Raw genomic sequence first — 13,716 nt, 5'->3', positions numbered from 1 at the left:
GAATCACTCAGTCTAAAAGTGGGCACACTTTTTTTTCTACACAGTATATTTGGGTGTGAGTGAGTAGGGTAGTATTGTCGGTTTCGATTGACAGTGTTCTCACTCATTTCATAGTTGTACAGCTGTTGACGAGTTCATCGAAATTGGTGTACAGTAGCAAGGCACTGTACAGTGTTTTGGTGTGCAGTTGACTTACTGTACAGTGAGTGAAACTTCATGACATACACACATATAGAGTTCTCTCTAGAGTGTTTATGTATGTCATAGAAAGAATGATTTCCCTGCAGTACCGCGTGTCATCAATAGCCACTGTCATCAACCCGTCATCAACGCGCCGACTGCGACTTCTACCGAGTCGACGCTCTGCCGGCTGCGACTTCTATAAAGTCGACGCTCTGCCGACTGCGACTTGTATCCGAATATATCCTTTATACCCTGTTTACAAGGAAGCAAAACACTCTGACACAAGATAGTCAAACGGGACTTTGTGAAACGAAACGAACAATAAGAGAAAAAAAACGGACTTGAGGATCCGTTTTTCCGGATCGTGGTTCGTTTTGTTGTTGGAGGCACAGTCCTTTTTTTTCTATTGCTTATTCGTGTTTTCACTTGCAGTTAAACAGTGAGCTAAGTGAGAAGTGAGCGGACTGCGCACTGCGCACGCCAAATTAAAAAAAAAAATTTTACATACATATATAAATGTTCTGTTTAGTTTTCAATAATTGAAATTATATATCAGGTGAGTTTTTATGTAAAGATTTAAAAAAAAGTTTACTTTCGTATCAATTCTGTCTTCTATTTTGAGTACATCTTCCCGTCCTCCCACTTTGTGTCTGCATGCAGCTATTGTGATACATCGATGGTGCGAAGTGTAAGAAAAGGCTTCGAGACCATAAGAAGTTCTACTCTGCACTCTTAGGTAATTATGTATTTTTTTTTAGATTTTTATATCAATTTATTTTCCATATTTTCCTTTTCAGATGCAATAAGTCAAGTTGATGCAACGGAGCCACCTGCCAACCGTTTAACTAAAAACCTTCCTTGCGCAAAAAATTTGGAGGCGCAACATAAAAAAAGGAAAAGGGATGAAGACGTGTTAGAATGTGGTCCGAGCGTTTTTCAATACATTAATATTTAATTTTTAATGTTAATTATTATAATTATTATTATTGTATTATTATTTTTTTAAATTTATTTTGTATTATTATAAGAAATATTTTGATTTTGATTATTTGTATTATTTTATGTATAATTTTAATTTTATTATGTTAGGTTTTAAGAGGATATAATAAAAGTGAATGAATTGAAATATGAAATACCTTATTTATGTTTTTTAATTAATTTATTATTGATGACACATCGATGAATTGTTGATGAAACATCGATGAATTGTTGATGAAACATCAATGAATTGTTGATGACACATCGATGTTTCATCGACGTATCATCGATGTTTCATCGATGTTTCATCGATGTGTCATCAACAATACATCGATGAATTGATGATGAATTGTTGATGAAACATCGATGAATTGATGATGAAACATCGATGAATTGTTGATGAAACAAATTGATAATAATTATATTGAAATTTTGTTTTATGTAATAGGCGACGATCACATGCAAAACGATATCGTCATTGGACGTGAAATACTAAAACAGGGTTTTGATATTGTCATTTAATTAGACAAATTTACGATTTCAAGAGCCAAAATAATTAATTTGTGAGCCAGCTGATATTGATACAGTACTTGACAGAGAAAATAAAATAAAACTAAATTCATTGTTGGCAAAGTACTCAAATTGTTTTCTCAAAGGAATTCCATGCACTAAAGTTAAAGTAGGTAAAATGAAAATTAGATTGATCGATCCTAGTAAAACTTTTCAGAGAAGGCCATACCGATTAAGTCCATGCGAGCGATTTAGTTCGAAGGAAAATTGAGGAGCTGTTGAGGTGTAATAATAAGGCCAAGCTGTTCACCTTATGCAAGCCCTATACTGTTAGTTAAAAAGAAAAATGGTTCGGACAGACTCTGCGTTGACTATATAGAGCTAAATTCAAACACAGTGGCTGATAAATATCCGCTGCCACTTATATAGGATCAAATAAATAGACTTCGAGGAGTTAATTATTTTACGTGTCTAGATATGACCAGTGGATACTACCAAATTCCTATGGATGCTGATTCTACAGAGTACACAGCGTTTGTGACGCTAGATGGTCAGTATGGATTTGTGTCTATGCCATTCGGGCTTAGAAATGCGCCTTCTGTTTTTCAATAATTAGTAATCCAGGCGCTAGGGGATTTTGTCGAATTCTTATGTTATCGTGTATATGGATGATATTATGATAACTACCACAACATTAGAGGAAGCTTTTGAAAGATTGGAGATTGTTTTAAATGTTCTGACAGAGGCTGGATTTTCGTTTAATATTACAAAGTGTTCCTGCCTGAAAACATCGGTGCAATATTTAGGCTTAAGTGTCAGTGCTGGAGAATTCGTCCAAACCCTCAGAAAATTGTAGCGTTAACAGCCCTTATGCCTCCACAATCTGTAACATCACTTAGACAATTTATTGAATTAGCATCGTATTTCCGGCAGTTTATTAGGGGTTTTCGCAGTTAATGAAACCGTTATATTTCTTAACTTCTGAGAAAAATAAATTTAATTGGAAAGCAGAACATGAGCAGATACGGAAGAAGGTTATTTCTATACTTACTGATGAGCCAGCTCTTGTTATTTTTGACCCAAATTATCCAATTGAACTGCATACAGATGCAAATTGCAGTGGCTACGATGCAATTTTATTACACAGAATTAATAACAAACCCCAGGAAATAGAATATTTTAGCAAAACAACTTCACCTGCAGAGTCAAGATATCACTCGTATGAGTTAGAAACCTTAGCGGTCGTAAACTCCATTAAACATTTTCGACATTATTTGTTGGACAGGAACTTTACAGTTTTTACCGACTGTAACTCATTGAAGGCGTCAAGAAATAAGCAAGATTTGACTCCTAGAGCACAGCGATGGTGGGCCTTTTTGCAGTCATTTACATTTGATATTCAATATAGAGAAGGGAAAAGAATGGCACATTTTGACTTTTTGTCGAGAAACCCTATCGCACCAGGGTCCTTTGCTGTAAAAGTAGTTGAAGAGAAGAGAGTTAACTTGGCTGAAATTTCAAGTAATTAGCTAATTGCTGAACAACGTCGAGACTCAGATATAGCCGAAATAGTAAACAAATTAAAAGACTTTTCTCTTGCTGAAGATATTGCGAAAACTTATGAACTAAGGGCAGAAATTCTCCACCGAAAAATTCAGAGAAATGGCAGAACTCGTTGTTTACCGGTGGTGCCGCGTGCTTTTAGATGGTCCGTCATAAACGAAGTCCATGAGTCAATTATGCTTTTAGGTTTCGAAAAGACACTTGATAAAGTTTACGATTTTTATTTGCTTGATAATATATCAAAATACATTAAGAAATTTGTAGAGAATTGCATCACTTGCAAAATGTCGAAATTACGTTCAAGAAAAATTCAAGCTGAACTGCATCCAATCCCAAAAGTAAATATTACTTGGCATACTATCCACATCGACATAACAGGGAAATTAAGTGGCAAAAGTGACCAGAAGGAGTATATTATTGTTCAAGTTGACGCGTTTACCAAGTATGTCTATCGTAGTCATACTCTTAAACTAGACAGTGACAGTTGCATAGAAGCTGTAAAGTCCGCTGTTTCGTTTGGAGTACCAAACCGAATAATAGCCGACCAAGGAAGGTGTTTTACAGGAGCAAAGTTTAGTCAATTTTGTTCTGATCAGAAAATAAATTTGCATTTGATTGCCACCGGTGCTAGTCGAGCTAATGGCCAAGTGGAACGAACAATGAGCACGTTGAAAAATATGTTAACGGCGGCTGAAACGGGAATACAGTCTTGGCAGGATGTGCTAGGAGAGGTGCAGTTAGCAATTAATTGTACAACTAACCGAGTGACGAAGGCAAGTCCTTTAGAAATGTTATTGGGAAAAGTATCAAGGCCGTTAGGATTACTTCCACCTTGTGACATAGAAAACGAGTTAACCTGTCAAACGTGAGAGCGCAAGCTAAAAAGAATATTGTATCTACAGCAGTGTATGATAAAGAACGGTTTGATAAAAGTAAGGCGAAAGTACGTAGACACAATGTTGGAGATTTTGTTTTACTAAAAAACGAGGAAAGGCATCAAACCAAGTTGAATCCAAAATTCAAGGGGCCTTTCGAAATAACAGAGGTATTAGAGGGTGACAGGTACTTTTTAAAGTCATTAACCAGTAAACGAACTTATAAGTATGCGCATGAAGATTTAAGGAAGTTACCAGAAGGGGAAGTACCCGAAGAGCTGAATGTGTTTGATGACTATAATAATGAAAATAATGAGAATATTGAGAATGTTGAAAATGTTGAAGTTATTGATGAAAGAGAAGTGCCCCAATAAGGGTGGCAAAGATATATTGTACTGCTGGCCAAGGGAAATGGCAGAGTACTTGGATGGTGTAATGTAAGCACAAAAATGAAATGTTTGAAAAGAGAATGTAAAGAGACAGTATCGTGGCCTGAGTGGACGATAATGAGATAATGTAATATTAATGTAAGCACAAGTGCAAAATAAGCTGATGTTTGTTTTGATCATGGCGTGTGGTGCATTAGATATTTGGAATATTGAATTGAGTTAAAGAGACAGTATCGTGGCCTGAGTGGACGATAATGAGATAATGTAATATTAATGTAAGCACAAGTGCAAAATAAGCTGATGTTTGTTTTGATCATGGCGTGTGGTGCATTAGATATTTGGATATTGAATTGAGTTAAAGAATTGGATTAAAGAAAATGAAAAGAAGAAGTCTGTATGTGTGAACATGAAACATAATTTTTGAAGACCTGAAGTATTAAAGAAACCCAAACAGAATGGTAATGTTTATGCTAAAGTTTGTTTTAAGAAAGTTGGATACTATTTTGATAAGTTGACATTAGTTAAGAAAAGTAAATAGGATTACTCGAAATATTTGTTTAAATTAATGAACAGGGGGCAAAAGAGAAACGTTCAGTTACTTATACACGAGGTCGTGTTAGAGTCAGTATGGCCGTGTCGGCGAATGGATATACCATTCGTATACCAGCGTATGCAGAATGCTAGTTCCTGGAAAGTTTGTCTTACGCGGAACTTTGGCATTCTTGGTTCTATTCTATGATTGGTCCTCTTAGTTCGTTGTGGCGCGACACAGCTGCGCTGTTAGTTCCCTTTTTCACAGGAATCGTTATAGCGAGGCGGCAGCGTCGCGTCGCTGTCGCCGTGTGTGGTTCGAAGGCAGTTCTTAGGCAGAACGATCGGGCAGTCTTCAGCGATCGTCAGCCAGGAAAGTCGAAACTCACTCCGCTCGAAAATGGAACGCGACCATGAATCGACATATACTCTATATGGTCGGAGGTGCCACCTTCACTGCGTTGCAAACTTCGGACTGAAATTATAATACCCTGCAAGGGTATAAATATACTTTGCTCGTCCTAGTTGATCTAAAACATCATCAATTCTAGGAAGAAGAAACTTATCCGAAAACGGTTTTTTTATTAATTTTACGATAGTCAATAATTTCGCCACCAATCCCAATTTATTTTGTCAGGTCCGGGAAGAGACTTCTGCAGAACAAAAACGAAAGTGGGCTATTATACGGAGACATATATGGTTCTACTATTTTATCATTAAGTAATTGCTGTACCTGTACCTGAATTTTGTCTTTCTGACTATGAGGAGTTCTGTAGTTCTTGATGTAGACCGGTTCATAGTCCACCAATCTTAGTTTTTGTTTGAAAAAATTATTTGCTGTTATTGGTTCGGTCGTTGCCAAGTGAACTGAACGACGGTTAGTTCGCAATCCACCTCTCTCGCACTGTTAAGCTTCCCAGTCGGACTTTTTAGCCAAATTCCTTCCGACTCCCATGCGCACCCGTTCGGTGCGTAGGACCCACAGTTTATGTAAAGTTCTCCTTAGCTTTTATTCATGCGTGAGCGGGGTAATTCATGATGCAGACGTCACTGCTCGACTCATAATCAAATTCACCCTGAGCGCTCAGTGGGGTAATTCATGGTGCCGCCATAGCTTCTTCGCTCATGATGCAATTTATAATGAGAGGTATGGAAAAAATTCAGGAAAAAATTTCGATTCCAAAAAATAAAATAAAAATGAAGCTTTGATTTTTTTACAAGCTGATTTTTTTAAATTTATTACATTTAAATTGTTAATTGTAATAAATCATTTTAAATCCAACTTTTTTATAATATTATATGACTGGGGATTGAACCTATGTCTTAATGTTTTTCAGTCCGGTCGGTTACACATCGCGCCACGTAAACAATTAAAATTGCGACGGCTATATACGAAACACACATGTGCATAAAATAAAATAAAATAAATAATTTTTTTATCGGCGCACTTCGTGTTAAAAAAATATCCCGAAAGGAAAATACGTTCGATTCATGTACATGAATGCCGCGCTTGCCGCTATGCTGAACTGTGGACTATGCATAAGGCCATCCCTGCTCAACATAGTTTTCTATCCAGAATCGCTCACCGTATAAAGCTAAGTCCGACTGGGATTTTTCTGTACCTGTAAGAGAGCTGCTGCCCTGCAGTACCTGTCATCAGTAATTCATCAACGTTTTATCAACAGTCAAGGGGGTGCTGTTGATGATTCATCGATGACAGGCCATACAAACTGTTGATGAATTTAACATGGGCATGTCCTAGGCTATCATCAATAAAAATGCATCAACAATTAATCGATGATTCATTAACAATTCATAATCAATTCATCAACAATTCATCGATGTTTCATCAACAATTCATCGATGTTTCATCAACAAATTTCTCAACGGCCGGGCCATGGTACTGCCAACGACTGCCGTCTAGACTACCGCCGTAACTGTATCGTGGGCAGAGGGTCGTAGTAGAAATCGCAGTCGGCAGAAGGTCGACTCGGTACAAGTCGCAGTCGACAGAGCGTCGCCTCGGTAGTAGTCGCAGTCGACAGAGCGTCGCCTCGGTAGTAGTCGCAGTCGGCGCGTTAATGACATGTTGATGACAGTAGCCTATTGATGACACGCGGTACTGCAGGGTGGCTCTAGAGCCATCGCTGTATGAGTGAGATAGAGTGGCTGGCTCTAGAGCGCTCACTCACTGGCTTTTGAACGCAATGTGACAGAGCCTGAAGCCAGTTCAAAGGCCAGCACGAAAAAATCGTGTGCAAATAAATCGTATGACGTTACGGGTCTTCAACACTGTAATGTCTTTGTCTATCCTGTATGCATAACTCCGTGAGTTGTTTCTCATATTGAGGTGAAAAATTCTTCTTAGTCGAGACATTACAGCCTTCGTTCTTGTTATTCTTGATCGCAACCGAGAATCGTCTGGGAAGACTTCATGTGGCGCCTCTGTCTGCAGACATAATATGCCAGAGTATGCAAAATGTGGGACTACATGAGGCAAGGACTTGCTGGCGCCATGTATGTATATGGATGGGTCTATCTGCATATTAGAAAACTGGGATCTATATAAGTAAATACTACTGAATAATAGACGCAGAGGCGTCACATGAAGTCTTCCCAGACGATTCTCGGTTGCGATCATTAATGCGTGAAACTTTGTAAGAACAATTCCACTGAAATTTTGGCTTATATAGGCGGTAGAAATCTTAATGTTCCGGGATCACAATTCTACAACAACGACTTATATCGTATGTCCGTCACTCTGTCTGCCACATGTTTGCGGCAATAGTGCTTTTTTGTCCTGGCACCTGTCGTAAGATGTTATTTGGCCATAGCTGGTATGTCTTGTGCAAAATTAAAAAAACGGAAAAATTGAATTAAAAAATTTTTAGTATAATTTTTATCACGTAGTAATTTGAACCATTTCCAAACCAGATTTTATAATAATTTTGTAATATTTGATTTTTTTCGTAACAAGTACTTCTGCCACTGATATTAGGGATTAAACAATATTATTTAATTTTCAAAGGTAGAGAAACGTTTTCTAATACAAATAAGGGGTGGGCAAACGATAATATTTAGTTTTAAGGCATGGGCAATCGTTTTTTTGTTAAAAATATTTAGTTTTAAAGGATGGGCAAACGATATATTTAATTTTATATGGTGGGCAAACGTTTTTTGTTTAAAATATTTAGTTTTAGAGGGTGGGCAAATGATATTTTTTAATTTTAAAGGGTGGGCAAACGATTTTATTTAGTTTTAAGGCATGGGCAATCGTTTTTTTGTTAAAAATAATTAGTTTTAAAGGATGGGCAAACGATATTTTTTAATTTTAAAGGGTGGGCAATCGTTCTTTTTTTTTTTTGTTAAAAATATTTAGTTTTAAAGGATGGGTAAACGATATTTTTTTATTTTAAATGGTGGACAAACGTTTTTTGTTAAAAATACTTAGTTTTAGAGGGTGGGCAAACGTTATAATTTTGAAAAATTTTCAAAGTTGAATATTTTTAAAACTGGACGTGGGCCAAAAAAATAAAGGGTGGGCAAACATGGGCAACAAATGGGCAAACGATTCCAGTTTTAAAATTTTCAAAATTCAAAATTTCCCAATACAATTTTGAAAATTTTCTAAACGTAAAGTTTTTTCAAAATTCTAAAGGGTGGGCAAACGATGATATTGCGATTTCCAAAAAAAAATTTTGAAAAAAGGCAACTTTTGGTTTTTCGAAAAATGATGAAGACTTTCAAAGTCCAATATTTTTAAAACTGGACGTGGGCAAAAAAAAGGTAAAGGGTGGGCAAACATTGGTTGTTGCGATGGTGTTTGCAACATAAATCCCATTTTGAATCTCTTGATTCGGAATTGATACACTGTCTTCATTTGAAGAAAGTTGTAATGTATTGTAGAGTTATTACCACGACTGTAAGTTATTGGAACGCATATTGGGAACTTTAGATTTGCGGGTCTAATCATGATCAATCTTCTTTTGGCTTGAAATTTTACTCAATAATACGCCACATGGAATTCTGAAATTTGAATCCACTAAATAAAATTTGTGAGAAATTATATATTTTCCCGACTGCATTTTAACTGAAATCAATCTCTTGGATTGCAATTGTTCTGGTTCTTCCTATGCCTTCGATCGAAATTATATTATTTTCCTGAATGCTATGAAAAGTATCGGAATTTTATTTTAAAATTTAAATTTCTGCATTAGTATCTATCAGAAGCCATAAGTTTTTATTCGTTTCTACATTAATAAAATTATCGAATATATTCATACTAAGATTGAACTGTTTTGGGCTACTCCCAAATTGTTCTGGTCATAATTATTGTGGTTGTTATTGTTATAGTATTGGCGTCCTTTGTTGTAGTTGCAGCCTCTATTGCCACTACCACGACCTGGTAAGTGGTAAGTGTTTAACTATTGTAATTGTTTTGGTTATAATAATTGTTGTTATTTCGACCTCGATAAATGCCATTTCCTCTACCGCGCTTATTTCGTCTGAAATTTGGGGCTTTGTGGGCTTAACCACCACGGACATGCAAAATGGCGTTTGGATTTCCGGAAGTTTCACCGACTATAGTATCTTAAAGCTTGTCCAATTATGGTGATTTCCTCTTTAAAAAAAAGTTCTTCCATCAATTTTTGACTTTATAACCTCCACGGCTATTCTTCCATACGAGCCTTTGGTTAGGTCTACTAGTTTTAATGCTGTGACAAATTTCTGGAGTTGCAGTTTTTATCCATTGAATTCTGGTATAGCCCTTGAAATTTCATTTATATATGCCCCTTGGGCAGCCGCTGTGTCTACCATTATTAAGCTGTTATCAGCGTTATCTTCTCTATCGGACAGAATATCTTTTGTATCCAAAATGATAACAGCTGCCTCTGTAAGATTATGTAAACCTTTTTCTCCTACTTGAATGTATTGTTTCTCTATTTCTTGGTCTTCGCCAAGTTCAAATTTAACATGTGTATTTAATACATAAGGTATTACTATATTTAGTGAATGATTTTCTTAAACCTTTTGTAATTTGCTTCTGAGTTGTGTTAGCAATCTAGTCGTTTCTGACCAATGCTAGTTAGTTAATATGTCTTTATACTTGTATATTAACAGTCGTGCATCGTTAAAGCATTCAACTAATATATGGGCATGCTTTTTGACAGTATCTCTATGTGTATCTCTGTTTTGAGACATTTCTGTTTGTTAAATCTGTTTTTTATATCTTGGATACTTTCAGTTATTCTAGCCATTCCATGACACTTGAGATACGTCATGTAATTTTTTATATATTTCCTTCATTATACCCATGCATAGTATTATAATTTCAGTCAGAAGTTTGCAACGCACTGAAGGAGGTACCTCTGACCATATAAAGTATATATATTCTTGATCAGGATCAACAACCGAGTCGATCTAGCCATGTCCGTCTGTCCGTCTGTTGGTTTCTACGAAAACTAGTCTCTCAGTTTTGAAGTTATCTGAATGAAACTTTGTAGTTGGCCTTCTATATACTCTCACTCGTATATATGTCGGAACGGGCCGGATCGGACGACTATACCATATAGCTGCCATAGGAATGATCGGAAAATTTTTACAAAAAAAATTATAACTATTTCAGTTTTCAACAGAATTTGATCAAATTTAAGATATAGCCATTTTTTATACTCCACAATTGTGTGTAAAATTTTATGAAAATCGGACTACTATATCATATAGCTCCCATAGGAACGATCGAGAAATTAATACAATTAAATTTATAACTTTTTCAGTTTTCAGCTGATTTTCATCAAATTTGAGGTATAGCCATTTTATATTAGTCTCAAATTTTGTGTCAAATTTCATGGAAATCGGACGACTATATCATATAGGTGCCATACAAAAGATCGTTTGATGTAGGAGAAAAATGCAAATCTGTGAATGTAAAACTGCAAATATAATATGTATAGGTGAATGAAATGAAAGCAGGTATTTCTTCATTGTTTTTTAACACAAATATATATAATTTATATTGTAAGGATTCCTATTCATAGAAGTTCTATCTGCAAGGGTATATAAACTTCGGCGTGCCGAAGTTAGCTTCCTTTCTTGTTTTTTTTTTTATAATTTGTCAAGGTCGTTACCCCTGCTGATATATTTTTTCTTAAGGCACTTTATATATCATGAAAAACAAATTTGCACACATGATCATCACAATGACTAATTAAAGAGTCGTAATCATCCCTGTGCTCTCTACTTCTACTTTGTTAATTACACTTGCAGTTGAATGCACTGTCTTTGTGTCAACTAAAGTCATGGTTACATTAGCTTTCTCTAAATATTTTCCTATAAAATCAGTTTCATATGAGATTTTACTTATAGAATTACTACGCATACAGTTTTTTTTTAATTCGTCACTAACGATAAATACGTACCAAATATACTTCAGAATTCTCTAATATGGAATGCTCCTCAACAACTGAATTTACTCTTTTTTCTTTTTCTACGGTACTGAAACGAATAAGTGGGCTAATTGACGTCATATGTTTACAAATAATTTGTTCAGCTTGTACACTAACACGAAATCCCTGAGTACGCTTAGGACTTGTATAAGAAAATCTGGTTAAATTCATAAAATCAATCCATTAAAATAAGGAAATTTTGTTCATCCTGTTAGGGTTATTTGACTATAACATAATCTTTGTTTACGTGAGGGGGCCCCTGTGCCGCATCTGCTCAGGAGCGAGCTATCTGTCCCCGGCTTGCTCTCGCACCGATCCGATCCGATTGCCGATCTCCCGCTCTCGCTTTAACGAAGCAAAGCGACCGGGAGCTCTGTTCTAAGTTAATAATAAAATAAGTTAAGAATAAAATCTGACGCTGAATCTACCACGATGCCCCCGCCTTTGCATTTTCAACCCTGACGGGTTAATTATCCGCCAGTGACGTGGGAAATATTTGGCCTCCGATAAGGAATCTTTTTCTTTGTGAAATTTCATTGTGTTTGCCAACATATTTCGGTTTGTTAAAAACTCATCTAAGTCATTTAACAATTGTACATCTTCGTTTGACATTCTCCTGTTTTTATGGCTTCTGGATATTTCTCCACATGCCTTGTTTAATTCAGCCTGCTTTTACTAAGGCTTAAAAATTGTGCGGACATCATTTGGTAATATATTTTTTAGCGGACAAGATTGCGATTTTTCCTTTTCTTAATTTCTTAATTTTGTTAAATTTTATATGCACTTATATCTTGCTTGTATGAAAAATATATATCATATAAAATATGTACAAATTTAAATATAACAAAGATATATTTTATATGGTGGGACTTATCCGCTGCTGTCACCGCTGTTGCAGTTGTAGTCGCCGCTGCCGCTGTTGTAGTCGCCACTACCGCTGTTGTAGGGATGTGGGATGATGTTGTCGTGCCGCCTGTGTCATCGCTGTTGATGTTGTATCTACGGCTGTCGTTGCTGCCGCCGTATTTCTGCCGATGTTGTGTCGTCGTTATTTGCTGCCGCCTTTTTACTGCTGTAGCTTGCAGTAGGTTTTGTAACATGCAGTAAATTATAGCGGCCGATGTCTGTTCGCTGCGCAATCATTTACTTTTCGATTTCGTTTTCATATAAATTAAAAATTGATTTTATGCCCTATTATTTATATTTATATTTTTTAAGCACAATCACTACTGATATTAATTTGGCCTCAGTATGCCTTACCATATATTTCAATGGTAGCACAGAAACCTTTAGGTATTTAGCTATTAGTGTGTATTTAAAAACATAAATGACTCTTGTATATCTTTTTGCTTTATAGTTATTTTCTCTGTTCCTTACCACGGGTGGGGGGAAACAATAGATATTTATTTTCGCAGCCTTAGTATTTCAAGGTGCTGGTCTTAAATTTGAACTTCTTACCACAGGGGGAAAAGAGTGGCCGAAGGACTAAAATGGAAGTTCTCAGTTCTAATTTCAAACAGATTTTATTTTCGGAAAGTCCTAGCTAAGTAGACTTATTTCTAAATATACCTACGCAGATACAAGTTGGAAATTTCCGCTGCCTGATATCCTTTTCACAAAAACATGTGGTAAGCACTCATAGGAGGCTCCATTGCATCACATGTATACATATTATTTTACAAATTTCTTTTATAATTTAATATTTTTCATTCCAAAATTCTTTACTCAAGTATCGCAAGGTTTACATTTTTATATTATATATTTTTTTTAATGTTGTTTGCAACTGGCCCTTATATTCAGTACCAGAGACGTGGAAGGATATTAAAGTTCATATGACTGGCTTACAATTTTCTAGTTTTGGCTAGTAAATTTTTGTATGCGCTTTCGCGTTGCTGCTTGATTAAGTTTAAGTTGATGCGAGCGCTTTCATATATGCTTGTTTATTTATGATTTTATTAAAATTAGAGGCAGTTCAGGCGTTGCAATGCTGCGTTACTTCGCACCATTGCGGAGTTGTTTTTTAAGTTCCACTAGTTCTTCAGGTACTTCTCCTTCTTTCCGGATTTTTTTTCCTAATTCCTGCTTAAGTAGTTTTACTTTTTCCAGCTCCTATTGGTTTATGGTTTCTTCTTGATTTGCTCGCCTTGCCCTCGAACTATTTATCTGCTGGTGTTGTCCGGGGCCTGTGAGCTCAGGCGTGCCGGTGCTGGTCATCGTACAGGTTTTTTTATACCCTTGCAG

General features: G+C 36.1%; 1 protein-coding gene across 6 annotated transcripts in view; it reads right to left on the bottom strand.

The window, feature by feature from the left end:
* The window catches only part of LOC110182511 (Poly-(ADP-ribose) polymerase), a 252,219-nt gene that overhangs the window by 79,770 nt on the left and 158,733 nt on the right, over positions 1-13,716 (bottom strand). The gene's annotated exons all lie outside the window — the stretch shown is intronic.

This window comes from Drosophila serrata, unplaced genomic scaffold (assembly GCF_035046125.1).
Source record: "Drosophila serrata isolate PLE 108 unplaced genomic scaffold, ASM3504612v1 contig_123, whole genome shotgun sequence".
NCBI classification, from domain to species: Eukaryota; Metazoa; Arthropoda; class Insecta; order Diptera; family Drosophilidae; genus Drosophila; species Drosophila serrata.
Note: the sequence above shows the minus strand (reverse complement) of the source record. Positions and strands in the feature narration are given on the sequence as shown.